This window comes from Bos indicus, chromosome 27 (assembly GCF_029378745.1).
Source record: "Bos indicus isolate NIAB-ARS_2022 breed Sahiwal x Tharparkar chromosome 27, NIAB-ARS_B.indTharparkar_mat_pri_1.0, whole genome shotgun sequence".
Classification (NCBI taxonomy): domain Eukaryota; kingdom Metazoa; phylum Chordata; class Mammalia; order Artiodactyla; family Bovidae; genus Bos; species Bos indicus.
This window is the reverse complement of record NC_091786.1, coordinates 45555599-45568877: the sequence shown is the minus strand read 5'-3', so window position 1 is coordinate 45568877 and position 13279 is coordinate 45555599.

Here is a 13279-nt window from a genome sequence, read left to right as displayed (position 1 = left end):
AGATGTGAAGTCTTTGCTAGGAAAGTAAGAGCATGGATGAACTGTGGACAGGAGACATTGTTAGTGGGCTCCACGAAGGGCCCCTGATGTTAACAGGAAGGGATTGAAGCTGGGCTAGGTCAGTCTGCTTGAGTGATTTTTCCATCAGCTTTCATTTGCACAAGACCTTTGTAGCATCAGTGCATTGAATCAAGACTGGGGATATGCCAGGCAGTTAAATAAAACAGATGGACAAAAGAGTGACTACAGAGATTGACAATGAAATTTAAGGTACATTAGGGGAGATGTGAGGTCTGAAAATGAAAAGGACTGATGGATTCTCAGTAGATCAAATGATCAATTTTGATTTATGTTCTATTTGGAATTTATGTTGAAATATGAGGGCAAAAAGGGTTCTCAGGCCACTGCTTAGAGAAATGCCAGTCACAGATTAAAGGACCTCTGTCCAGTTTTCCACTTGATGAAGACTTGAGGTTTATGGATCCATAAACCAGGCTCAGGCAAGGTAGTCCCCAGTTTTAATACCCAAATCTGTAGAATTAATAACTCACAAAGAAGCAAATCTGAAAGTTCATTCTTGAATTATAAACTTTTTAAAAATGTTTCAGGATAATTTTTTAAACAGTTTTCAGACATCATAACAAATGGTGTAGAAATGTCAGTCATCCAAGATAAAGGTGACATTTTGAATGCAGAGAGTCAGAAACAGAAAGAAATGTAGAAAGTTAGTGAGAAAAGAAAAATCAGACTGTAGAGAATAAGAAACAGAGGTAAACATGCCACATGCATTTGTGTTTGGATCTGTATCTCCTTGTCTTATATAAGAAGAGATTGACCATGTGCTGGTAGATGAGGGATCATTCAGGGGCAACAGGGCAGAAAATACATCTTAATGGGGAACACGAGAAGTGGATCAGACAGTAAAGAAACCACCTGCAGTGCAAGAGATGTGCATTCCATCTCTGGGTTGGGAGGATCCCCTGGAAAAGGTCATGGCTACCCACTCCAGTATTCTTGCCCAGGGAATTCCATGGACAGAGGAGCCTGGTGGGCTACAGCCCATGGGGTCACAAAGAGATGTTGGCAATTTGGTCTCTGGTTCCTCTGCCTTTTATAAATCCAGCTTGAACACCTGGAATTTCATGGTTCAAGTATTGTTGAAGCCTGGCTTGGAGAATGTCCCATCACTTCTTGGCAAATAGATGGGGAAACAATGGAAACAGTGAGAGACTTTATTTTGGGGGGCTCCAAAATCACTGCAGATGGTGAAATTAAAAGACTCCTTGAAGAAAAGCTATGACCAACCTAGACAAGCATTAAAATGCAGAGGCAGTACTTTGAACAACAAAGGTCTGTCTAGTCAAAGCTATGGTTTTTCCAGTAGTCATGCTTGGATGTGAGAGTTGGACTACAAAGAAAGCTGAGCGCCAAAGAACTGATGCTTTTGAACTGTGGTGTTGGAGAAGACTCTTGAGAGTCCCTTGGACTGCAAGAAGATCCAACCAGTCCATCCTAAAGGAAATCAGTCCTGAATATTCACTGGAAGGACTGATGCTGAAGCTGAAGCTCCAATAATTTCTCCATCTGATGTGAAGAAGTGACTCATCTGAAAAGTTCCTGATGCTGAGAAAGATTGAAGGCAGGAGGAGAAGGGGATGACAGAGGATGTGATTGTTGGATGGCATCACTGACTCGATAGACATGAGTTTGAGTAAACTCCAGGAGTTGGTGATGACAGGGAAGCCTGGTGTGCTACAGTCCATGGGTCACAGAGTTGGACATGACTGAGTGACTGAACTGAATGAAAAGTTACAATTAAAATATAGATGCATTTTTCTCAATGTGATTGCAATTTTAGGTAAAGGCCAAATGTTACTAAAAAAAAAACAAACAAAACCTCTCTGAAGGGTTTTATAATATGCTTTATTTGAAGTCTTATTCAACTATCTTCAACAGAAGAAGAAAAATATAAATCAAGTATATGACACTGCAGTAGAAACAAATAAAATTCTAGAAACATGATAATAAATAAATTATTGTCATGCAGTTCCAGAGAAACATGTGAGCAGAGAAGTTATGGGAAGAATTCAAAAATGCAGTGAAGGTTCTTGGGCAATCACACTGCCAAATATTGCCAAGTCAAATACATTTCCTAGCATATCTTTATTTTCTGTTTATTCCCTTCTCTTCAATTTATGAAATCATTAGAATGAGGCATAAATGTTACAAGAATGCCTTGTAAACTAGATATTGTTATAATAGTGTCTAAAATGAGTGGAAATTTAATTCCCTCATTCTTTTTCTATGTTAAAAATTCACTAGGGCAAAACTTGGGAATTTGGGCCTTCCTCAAGCTGGCTTATTCCTAAATCTGTATAATGCTTTATGACTGTTCAAATGTCATGATTTAAATGGCTCTGATTTTAGTGGAAACTTTCCAAAATCTAGGCTGATTTTATGTAAATAATCTCCCCAATATTTATTAAATCAATCATCATTATACATCCCAAAGAAATTCCAGAGTTTTACATCAAAATTTTATTATAAGGATAAATCATCTTGGAAGACTTCATGTTTGTGTTGGTGTTGCTCGAATTATTTTATTTTTAAAAATAATTTGTTTATTCTTGGATGTGCTGGGTCTTTGCTGCTGCATGGGCTTTTTGCTAGTTGCAGTGACTGGGGGAAACTCTATATTGAGGTGTGGGGGCTTCTCATTGCAGTGACTTCTCTGATTGTTGAGCATGGGCTTTAGGTGTGCAGGCTTCTGTGCTTGCAATTCCTGGGCTCAGTAGTTTCAGTCCCAGGGTTCTAGAGCACAGGCTCAACAGTTGTGGCACATGGGCTTGGTTGCTTCTTGCCATGTTATGTCTTCCCCAATCGGGGATTGAACCTAGGTTCCCTGCATTGGCAGGTGAATTCTTTACCACTGAATCACCAGTGGGGTTGGTAGTTTAGTTGCTAAGTCATGTCCAACACTTCTGACTCCATGGACTGTAGCCTTCTAGGCTCCTCTGTCCATGGAATTCTCCAGACAAGAATACTGGAGTGAGTTGTCATTTCCTTCCCCCGGGGATCTTCCTGACCCAGGGATCAAACCCATGTCTTCTGCATTGGCAGGCAGATTCTTTACCACTGACCCACCAGGGAAGCCATGAAATTAATTTTAGAATTGCATGAATGCATGCATGTTTGTAACTGTCTTTTGAGATGACTCAGTGAAGATTCAGGCAAATATTTATTTTTTTGAGGATAGATTTTTTTGTTGTTAATATAACCTTTCCTCTGATTCTAAAAGTAGTAAAAGTTTTTCATAAAAATATTAAAAACTGATAACCTTTTATATAGTGGGAAAGAATCTTTGGAACTCAAAGATACCCACACCAAAACATGTAATAATTAAGATGTCAAAAGTTAAAGACAGGGAGAGAATATTAAAAGCAACAAGATAAAAACAATTTGTTACATCTAAGGGAATAAAATCATTAGTCAGTTCTTCAGTAGAAGTTCTACAAGTGAGAAAGGATGGGCACATTGTATTCAAAGTACTGAGAGAATAAACAACCAGAGGATGGAGGATCATGAATTTTGGGAAAAGTGAATGTTTCCATTGTAAGGGGGAAATAAGGAGTGTCAAGTGCATCAGTGAGATCCAGCAATGTAAGAACAGAAGAGTACAGGGTTCATCAATACAATGGTTCTATTTTGTGAGTCTACGGTGAGAAAGGGAGCACTGGGCAGAGAAACTAGGTGAGATGACTGGCAGAGGGGGACTGGGTGGGAGAGGCACGCGTGGAAGCCATGGGTGGAGAAACCTTTTCCAAAAGGCTTGGATTTGAAAGGATAATAAAAGGAAAGAAACACCAGAGAAGGTCAACATAGGGTTTGTGTGTGTGTGTGTGTGTTGGCTGAGCTTCCTCAGCCTGTTTAAAGAGGAAAGAATCTATAGACTGGAAACAGGTGAGGAAGTTATAAAGAGGGGTGAAAACAATTGATGAATGGAGATATTTGAGGACCAGGAGCAGTATCAGATTTATCTCAGAGACAAGGAAAGATACCTCTCCTGCTTGATAGGAGGAAAAAAGCCAAGTTGGCTGGATATTTTTAATTGAGGAAGGAAATAACATTTGAGTGATGTCAATGAACCCATGACCCTTGGGTTAGAGTTATAGTTAGTCTTGATTAAGGAGGGAGGTGGAACATAGGAGCTTGAAGTGAGTGGAGTGTTTTGAAAGCATCATACTGGGGAACAGGGGAAAAAACTGTCTAGGAACACATAGGATTGTTGGATAGAGCTGAAAATGCAGTTATCCTGGGAACTGAATTTGTAGTGACACAAGTCTATGAAAAATGAGCCAGCTAAACATACTGTGAGGGCTGGAACCTCACTGTCTTATTCACCGTTTTATCTTACAAATCTACAGAGAATCTGGCAGACAGTAGGTTCACGAAAATATTTTGTTATTTTCTCTGAAGATACTCAATATCCTGTTATAGGAGATGAGACAGAAGAATATTGGCATGACCTAGATTTTATTTTTCCCTTGTTAAATCTAGTGTTTTATATTATTAGGTGCACTAGAATGTATTAATATTTCTAAATGTGGGTATAGAAACCAATGTATTTGGAATCTCTGTTTGATCCCTCTGGTACATACACACAATGGAATATTACTCAGCCATAAAAAAACAGAACTGGGTCATTTGTAGAGATGTGGATGGACCTACAGTCTGTCATACAGAGTGCTGTAAGCCAGGAAAAAAGATATTGTATGTTAACACACATATGTGGAATCTAGAAAAATAGTACAGATCAACCTATTTCAAGGGTAGGAGTAGAGGGAAGTGGCAAACCGCTCCGGTATTCTTGCCTAGAGAATTCCATGGATAGAGGAGGCTGGAGGGCTGCAGTCCATGAGGTTGCAAAGAGTTGGACACGACTGAGGGACTGACAAGAGGAGAGATCTAGACATAGAGAGGGGCGTGTGGACACTGGGCGAGTAGGAGGGAGCATCGGGAGGCAAGGTCTGACGCACCCACACCACCACGTGTCCAGTAGATGGCCAGTGGGAAGCTGCTGTATGGCACAGGCAGCTTAGCTCGGTGCTCTGTGCTGACCCGGGGGGTGGAATGGAGGTCCAAGAGGGAGGGGATGTGTGTATATGTGTAACTGATCCACTTTCTTGTACAGCAGAAACTAACACAGCATTGTAAAGTAACTATACCCACACACCCACCCCCCCAAAAAAGAGAGAGAATAAAAAACTTCCTTTCTGAATCAGATTTTGGACAATGACAGTGGACATGGGGAGGGGGCAGGCAAGGATTAAGTGAAGAGACCATTAGCAGAATCTAAAGGTTTCAACTTGACATTATGGTCAGGTCACTAATTCTAGGGAGTGGGCTCATGTAAAATGGACCCAAAGTTACATTCCCAATTGTAAGGTTGAATTTTGGAGGAGGGAGCTTGAAAAACATGAAAAGGATTCTGTAAAATCTAAGTATTAATACAATTCCAGGATGAGTGCTATCAGTTCAGGGCAGGATAGAAGTCTTCTGAGCCTCAAGTAATAGGTGTGGTCCAGATGGCACTTCAGATATCAGGAACTCAGATGTGGACAATAGTCCAGTTTTGGAGGGATTGGAGCATAAGTCAAGCACACTAATAAGTTTGGGGCACCTAGGAATTTGGATTCTTTTATTCATTCATTTGTGTGTCAAACATTTTTGAAAAACCTGTGAGGCACTGTGAAAGGCAAGGGAGACAGTAAGACTACAACCCAGAGATGGAAGGACTGGAGTGTAAAGCTTATAGAAGTGGTTCAGCAGCAAAAATGTTCTAGATTTATCTACTGTCTGATGTGGGTCATCCTACAGGTAGGATTTATGTTTGTCAGCTTAGTTGCTGAGATATAGTGCTAAGCAAGGCAGTAGAGAGTCATTTCTTTTCAATTGCCTTAGAGGACGGTGGTTTAAGGTGGACAAAGGAAACAGCTTTCTTCAAGAGCCTTGGCTCTGTGGACCCAAACAACAAAGCATGTAATGGTTAAATCTCAGATTAAACAACATTTTAACCTGCTAAGAAGGAAATTATTGTTATCATTTCCTTATTTTTTTTATTAATGAAAGACTTTTTAATTGTATGATATTTTACAGTTTTCAGACATTTCACACACATGACTTCATACAGTCACATAATAACCCTTTTTCAAAATCTCCTACCCTATGTTGTCCCTCCCAGTTCTATTACCCCTCTAGTAACCACTAGTTGGTTCTCTATGAGTCTACTTTGTTTTATTCACTAGTTTGCTGTTTTATTTTTAATTCCATATATTAGTTATATGATACTGTATTTGTCTTTTTCTGAATTATTTTGTTTAGCATTATGCCCTCCAAGTCCATCCATGTTGCTGCAAATGGCAACATTTCACCCTTGTTTTATGGCTGACCAGTGTCCCATTGTACACATGCACCACATCTTCTTCATCCATTCCTCTGTTGACAGCACCTAGGTTGTTTCCACACCTTGAAAACTATAAATAAAGCTGCTGTGAACATTGGGGTGCATGTATTTTCAAATTAGTGTTTTTGGATTTTTTTATATATGTCCAGGAATGCAATTGCTGGGTCATATGGTAGTTCTGAGGAAACAGTGGAAACAGTGTCAGACTTTATTTTTTTGGGCTCCAAAATCACTGCAGATGGTGACTATAGCCATGAAATTAAAAGACGCTTACTCCCTTGGAAGGAAAGTTATGACCAACCTAGATGGCATATTGAAAAGCAGAGACATTACTTTGCCAACAAAGGTCCATCTAGTCAAGGCTATGGTTTTTCCTGTGGTCATGTATGGATGTGAGAGTTGGACTGTGAAGAAAGCTGAGCGCTGAAGAATTGATGCTTTTGAACTGTGGTGTTGGAGAAGACTCTTGAGAGTCCCTTGGACTGCAAGGAGATCCAACCAGTCCATTCTAAAGATCAGCCCTGGGATTTCTTTAGAAGGAATGATGCTAAAGCTGAAACTCCAGTACTTTGGCCACCTCATACGAAGAGCTGACTGATTGGAAAAGACTCTGATGCTGGGAGGGATTGAGGGCAAGAGGAGAAGGGGACAACAGAAAATGAGATGGCTGGATGGCATCACTGACTCGATGGACGTGAGTCTGAGTGAACTCCGGGAGTTGGTGATGGACAGGGAGGCCTGGCATGCTGTGATTCATGGGGTCGCAAAGAGTTGGACACGACTGAGCGACTGAACTGAACTGATGGTAGTTCTATTTTTAGTGTTTTGAGGAACTTCCATACCATTTTCCATAGAGTACACACCAATTTACATACCCACAAATGGTGTAGGAGGGTCTCAGAAGGAAATTGTTTTTAGAAAAGACTTAAGTCCCTCTAAGAGGCCAGAGCAGACTTCCACATAGATGACTGCCAACACCTTGCCATTCCATGGGAAAAGAAAGATCTTCCTCAACCTTGTCTGCCAAATGTTATTTACAAATTTCTTTATGATGGTCAGAACCCCACATGACTCCTTGTTAGTCAAGCTGGGAACATATGGGACTCAGGTATGAATCAGATAATTAAAAACTTTATAATTTTGATCAGTAAGGAGAGGGTAGGTGCTTTAAAAGACTGAATGTTGATGAGAGAGAGAGGGAGTTTTACTAATGAATAACTAATATAGCAAAAGGGGAAGAATATAAAATACCACCAAACCAGTTTTGATTGTTTTAAAAACACTACCTTCCAAGGGAGATGGAATAAAAATTCTTGAGTGCATCCCTGACATCTTATGTTCTTTGAAATGCTAACTGTACTTTTACATTATACCAATGGTGTTCTTGCTCATAGATTCCAAATTCCCTGGATAACCTGCTAAAAATTTATTTTGTTGCACATAAAGCCCCACAAAGTTATTGATTTCTACAATGTTTATAAGGTGAAACTCAATTCAGTGAATAAATTAATAAAAGAATAAATGATAAGTGAACTGAAACATAATAAATTAATAAAACCTCAACATACTATTCCTTCTAATATGTTCAGGAGGGAGTGTTTTGGCTGCTAAATGGATTTCAGTTAAGTGAATTAAAAAACAAAATAAATTTTAAAGTTCTCTATTATTCATTAAAGTACTTTAGGACCTTGTTAATCTTTTTTAGATCACTCAGCCCCATAAGTGCCTATTGTCAAAAGCTGATAAAATGTGAGAAATCGCTTGTCATACACTGGAGTCAACTGAAGGCAGTAACACTCTTAGAATGTTAAGGTCAAGTCTACAGGGCATAAAGCAAGTGCCTTTTCAGCTTGAAAACTCTCAGAAAGTGTTGGAGGAGTTATTTTTATGTTTTGCAAGAGTCACTCTTTAAAATTTGTTATTCTTTAAAAAAATAAAAATGAAATGGAAGAAGCTTCTCAATTTTAAACAATTCAGTTTAAAGTGAGATACATCAATGGGTCATCCTGGAAGATTTTATGAGTTAAAACTCAGTTGCTAAAAACAGATGATCCAGAAAGCCTACTCCTTGGTACGTATCTGGAGACAACTCTAATTGCAAAAATACAGGCACCACAATATTCACTGAAGCACTGTTTGCAATAGCCAAGACATGGAGTTAAAAAGTGTTCTAGTTTCATTCTTTTTTTTTTTTTTTTTTTACAAGTGGGTGACCAGTTTTCCCAGCACCACTTATTAAAGAAATTGTCTTTTCTCCATTGTATATTGTTGCCTCCTTTGTCAAAGATAAGGTGTCCATAGGTGTGTGGATTTATCTCTTGGCTTTCTATTTTGTTCCATTGATCTATATTTCTGTCTTTGTGCCAGTACCATACTGTTTTGATGACTGTGGCTTTGTAGTAAAGCCTGAAGTCAGGCAGGTTGATTCCTCCAGTTCCATTCTTCTTTCTCAATATTGCTTTGGCTATTCGAGGTTTTTTGTATTTCCATACAAATTGTGAAATTATTTGTTCTAGCTCTGTGAAAAATACCGTTGGCAGCTTGATAGGGATTGCATTGAATCTATAGATTGCTTTGGGTAGTATACTCATTTTCACTATATTGATTCTTCCAATCCATGAACATAGTATATATCTCCATCTATTAGTGTCATTTTTGATTTCTTTCACCAGTGTTTTATAGTTTTCTATATATAGGTCTTTAGTTTCCTTAGGTAGATATATTCCTAAGTATTTCATTCTTTTCGTTGCAATGGTGAATGGAATTGTTTCCTTAATTTCTCTTTATATTTTCTAATTATTAGTGTATAGTAATGCAAGGGATTTCTGTGTGTTGATTTTATATCCTGCAACTTTAATTTATCAGAGAAATGCAAATCAAAACCACCATGAGGTACCATTTCACTCCAGTCAGAATGGCTGCTATCCAAAAGTCTACAAGCAATAAATGCTGGAGAGGATGTGGAGAAAAGGGAACCCTCTTACACTGTTGGTGGCAATGCAAACTAGTACAGCCACTATGGAGAACAGGGTGGAGATTCCTTAAAAAACTGGAAATAGAACTGCCTTATGACCCAAGAATCCCACTGCTGGGCATACACACTGAGGAAACCAGAATTGAAAGAGACACGTGTACCCCAATGTTTATCCCTGCACTGTTTATAATAGCCAGGGCATGAAAGCAACCTAGATGTCCATCAGCAGATGAATGGATAAGAAAGCTGTGGTACATATACACAATGGAGTATTAGCCATTTAAAAGAATACATTTGAATCAGTTCTAATGAGGTGGATGAAACTGAAGCCTATTATACAGAATGAAGTAAGCCAGAAAGAAAAACACCAATACAGTATACTAACGCATATATATGGAATTTAGAAAGATGGTAATGATAACCCTGTATGCGAGACAGCAAAAGAGACACAGATGTATAAAGCAGTCTTTTGGACTCTGTGGGAGAGGGAGAGGGTGGGATGATTTGGGGAAATGGCATGGAAACATGTATACTATCATATAAAAAACAAATCGCCAGTCCAGGTTTGATATAGGATCCTTGGGGCTGGTGCACTGGGATGACCCAGAGGGATGGTATGGGCAGGGAGGTGGGAGGGGGGTTCAGGATGGGGAACACATGTACGCCCGTGGCGGATTCATGTTGATGTGTGGCAGAACCAATACAATATTGTAAAGTCATTAGCCTCCCATAGAAATAAATAAATTTAAATTAAAAAAATAAAATGTGGTAGGTCATCTCTCATAGTAATAGCTGACACTTAATAAATAACAAATGTTTCAGACTTCAAAAAAAAAAAAAAAGACATGGAAACAACTTAAATGTCCATCAATAGAGGAATGGATAAAGAAGACATGGGACTGAGTAATATTTGAATCAGTTCTAATGAGGTGGATGAAACTGGAGCCTATTATACAGAGTGAAGTAAGCCAGAAGGAAAAACACCAATACAGTATACTAACGCATATATATGGAATTTAGAAAGATGATAACAATAACCCTGTGTACGAGACAGCAAAAGTGACACTGATGTATGGAAAAGTCTTATGGACTCTGTGGGAGAGGGAGAGGGTGGGAAGATTTGGGAGAATGGCATTGAAACATGTAAAATATCATGTATGAAACGAGATGCCAGTCCAGGTTCAATGCACGATACTGGATGCTTGGGGCTTGTGCACTGGGACGACCCAGAGGGATGGTATGGGGAGGGAGGAGGGAGGAGGGTTCGGGATGGGGAGCACATGTATACCTGTGATGGATTCATTTTGATATTTGGCAAAACTAATACAATTATGTAAAGTTTAAAAATAAAATAAAATTAAAAAAAAAAAGAAGACATGGGAAAAGGGCAAAGGGGGAACAATAAATTAGTTTGGGATTAACAAATACACACTCAGTTCAGTTCAATTCAGTCACTCAGTTGTGTCCAACTCTTTGTGATCCCATGGACTGCAGCACGCCAGGCCTCCCTGTCCATCACCAACTCTCGGAGCTTACTCCAACTCACGTCCATCAAGTCGGTGATGCCATCCAACCTTCTCATCATCTGTCATCCCCTTATTCTTCCACCTTCAATCTTTCCCAGCATCAGGGTCTTTTCATATGAGTCAGTTCTTCACAACAGGTGGCCATAGTATTGGAGTTTCAGCCTCAGCATCAATCCTTCCAATGAACACTCAGGTCTGATTTCCTTTAGGATGGACTAGTTGGATCTCCTTGCAGTCCAAGGGACTCTCAAGAGTCTTCTCCAACACCACAGTTCAAAAGCATCAGTTCTTTGGTGCTCAGCTTTCTTTAGAGTCCAACTCTACACCTGTACATGACTACTGGAAAAACCATAGCTTTGACTAGATGGACCTTTGTTGGCAAAGTAATGTCTCTGATTTTTAATATCCTGTCTAGGTGGGTCATAACTTTTCTTCCAAGGAGCAAGCCTCTTTGAATTTCATGGCTGCAGTCACCATCTGCAATAATTTTAGAGCCCCCCAAAATAAAGTCTGTCACTGTTTCCACTGTCACTGTTATATATAAAATAGATAACCAACAAGGTCCCATAGTATAGTACAGGTAACTATTCTCAATATCTTATAATAATCTATATGGGAAAAGAATCTGAAAAAGAATATATATATATATATATATATATATATATATATATATAACTATGTCACTTTGGTAATGTCTAAAAGGAACACAATGTTGTAAGTCAACTATAATTCCATAAAAATTAAAAAAACTCAGTGGCAACTTCCATTTTCTTGAGCACTGTTGTCATCTCTGAAGATAAGTTATGTGTCCTTGAAACTATGGGAAATTTATGATATGTATTTTAAATAATTTTATAGTCAGACCTACACTTTTAAGTGTACACACATGTACGGTGGAGAGAGCTCTGGATGTTACATCTGTTCTTTGTGACCTTGGTTAAATCTCAGTCCCTCTAAATATGGTTCACACTATGAGGCAAAGAGTAGTGGTAAATGACAATGATATTTCCTTCCAGCCCTAATGATCTCTTGTTCTTTCAGAAGAAATGTAGAGTAAGCAAAATCATAGAGGATAAAATTTTAACACCCAGGGCAGTAAAATAGTCACGAGAAAACAAAACTAAGAGGAGTGTTATTAAAATGTCTTTGGACGAGTTGATTGGAGACATTTAAAGATGGTAACTTTTTTGTCACTCAAAATAAATTAGGAACAATCATTTTTACTGTGAGATGTACAGATATCCTTAATCTTCTGCAAAGCACAAGCCATTTTACTGAGGCCCAGCTCTCCCTTAATAAGAGTGTGAAATCTAAACAGTGGGGGGAAATCCACACCTTCTTGGGTCACAGGGTCACCTAAGATGGTGCAGTGGGAATCCTAATCCTCTTTCAGGTACTTCCCTGGCCCCCATTCCATCACCATCTAGGACTTTTGCCAGATGTAGCAGGAAAGATATGCTCTTGCCCTTCAGGCAAAAACACTTAAGACCAAGTAGTCTTTAAATGGTCTGTTCACCTGCCACTTAGAGATAACCTACTAGGAAAAAAAATGCAGTCACACACACACACACACACACACACACACACACACACACACATGGCTAAACTAGAGGATATATAATGAGAAAGGCAGAGTCTTAGAGACATTAGTCAATCCATGGATCAAACCATGTCTGAACTCCTGGATTTTCAGTTATGTGACCTAATAAATTCCCTTTTCTGCATTAGCTAGATTGAATTGTTTTCTGGCATTTGCTCCTCAAAGAACTATTATTAAAAAAGAAAATAGCACAGAATACCAGCCAATTGGGTTTCCTGGGTGGCTCAAATGATAAAGAATCTGCCTGTAATGCCAGATACCTGGTTTTGATCCCTGGGTTGGGAAGATCCCTTGGAGAAGAGAACAGCTACCCACTCCAGCATTCTGGCCTGGAGAATTCCATGGACAGAGGAGTCTGTTGGGCTACAGTCCATGGGGTCACAAAGAGTCAGACACGACTGAGCGACTTTCAGTTTAACCAACCATTTATTTATCAACATTAATTACTACGTTTCTTCCATTCTAAGACACCAGTGATTGCAATACATATAATTTATTTAATAATAATTAAGGGGAGAATAAAAGGTTTTGTATTAAACATTTGTCTCTATTTTAAGATTAGTCCATATTTCAAATGCAAACTATACCTCATAATGGGGAGAAGGAAATGGCAACCCACTCGAGTATTCTTGCCTGGAGAATCCCAGGGACAGAGGAGCCTGGTGGGCTGCCGTGTATGGGGTCACACAGAGTCAAACACGACAGAAGCAACTTAG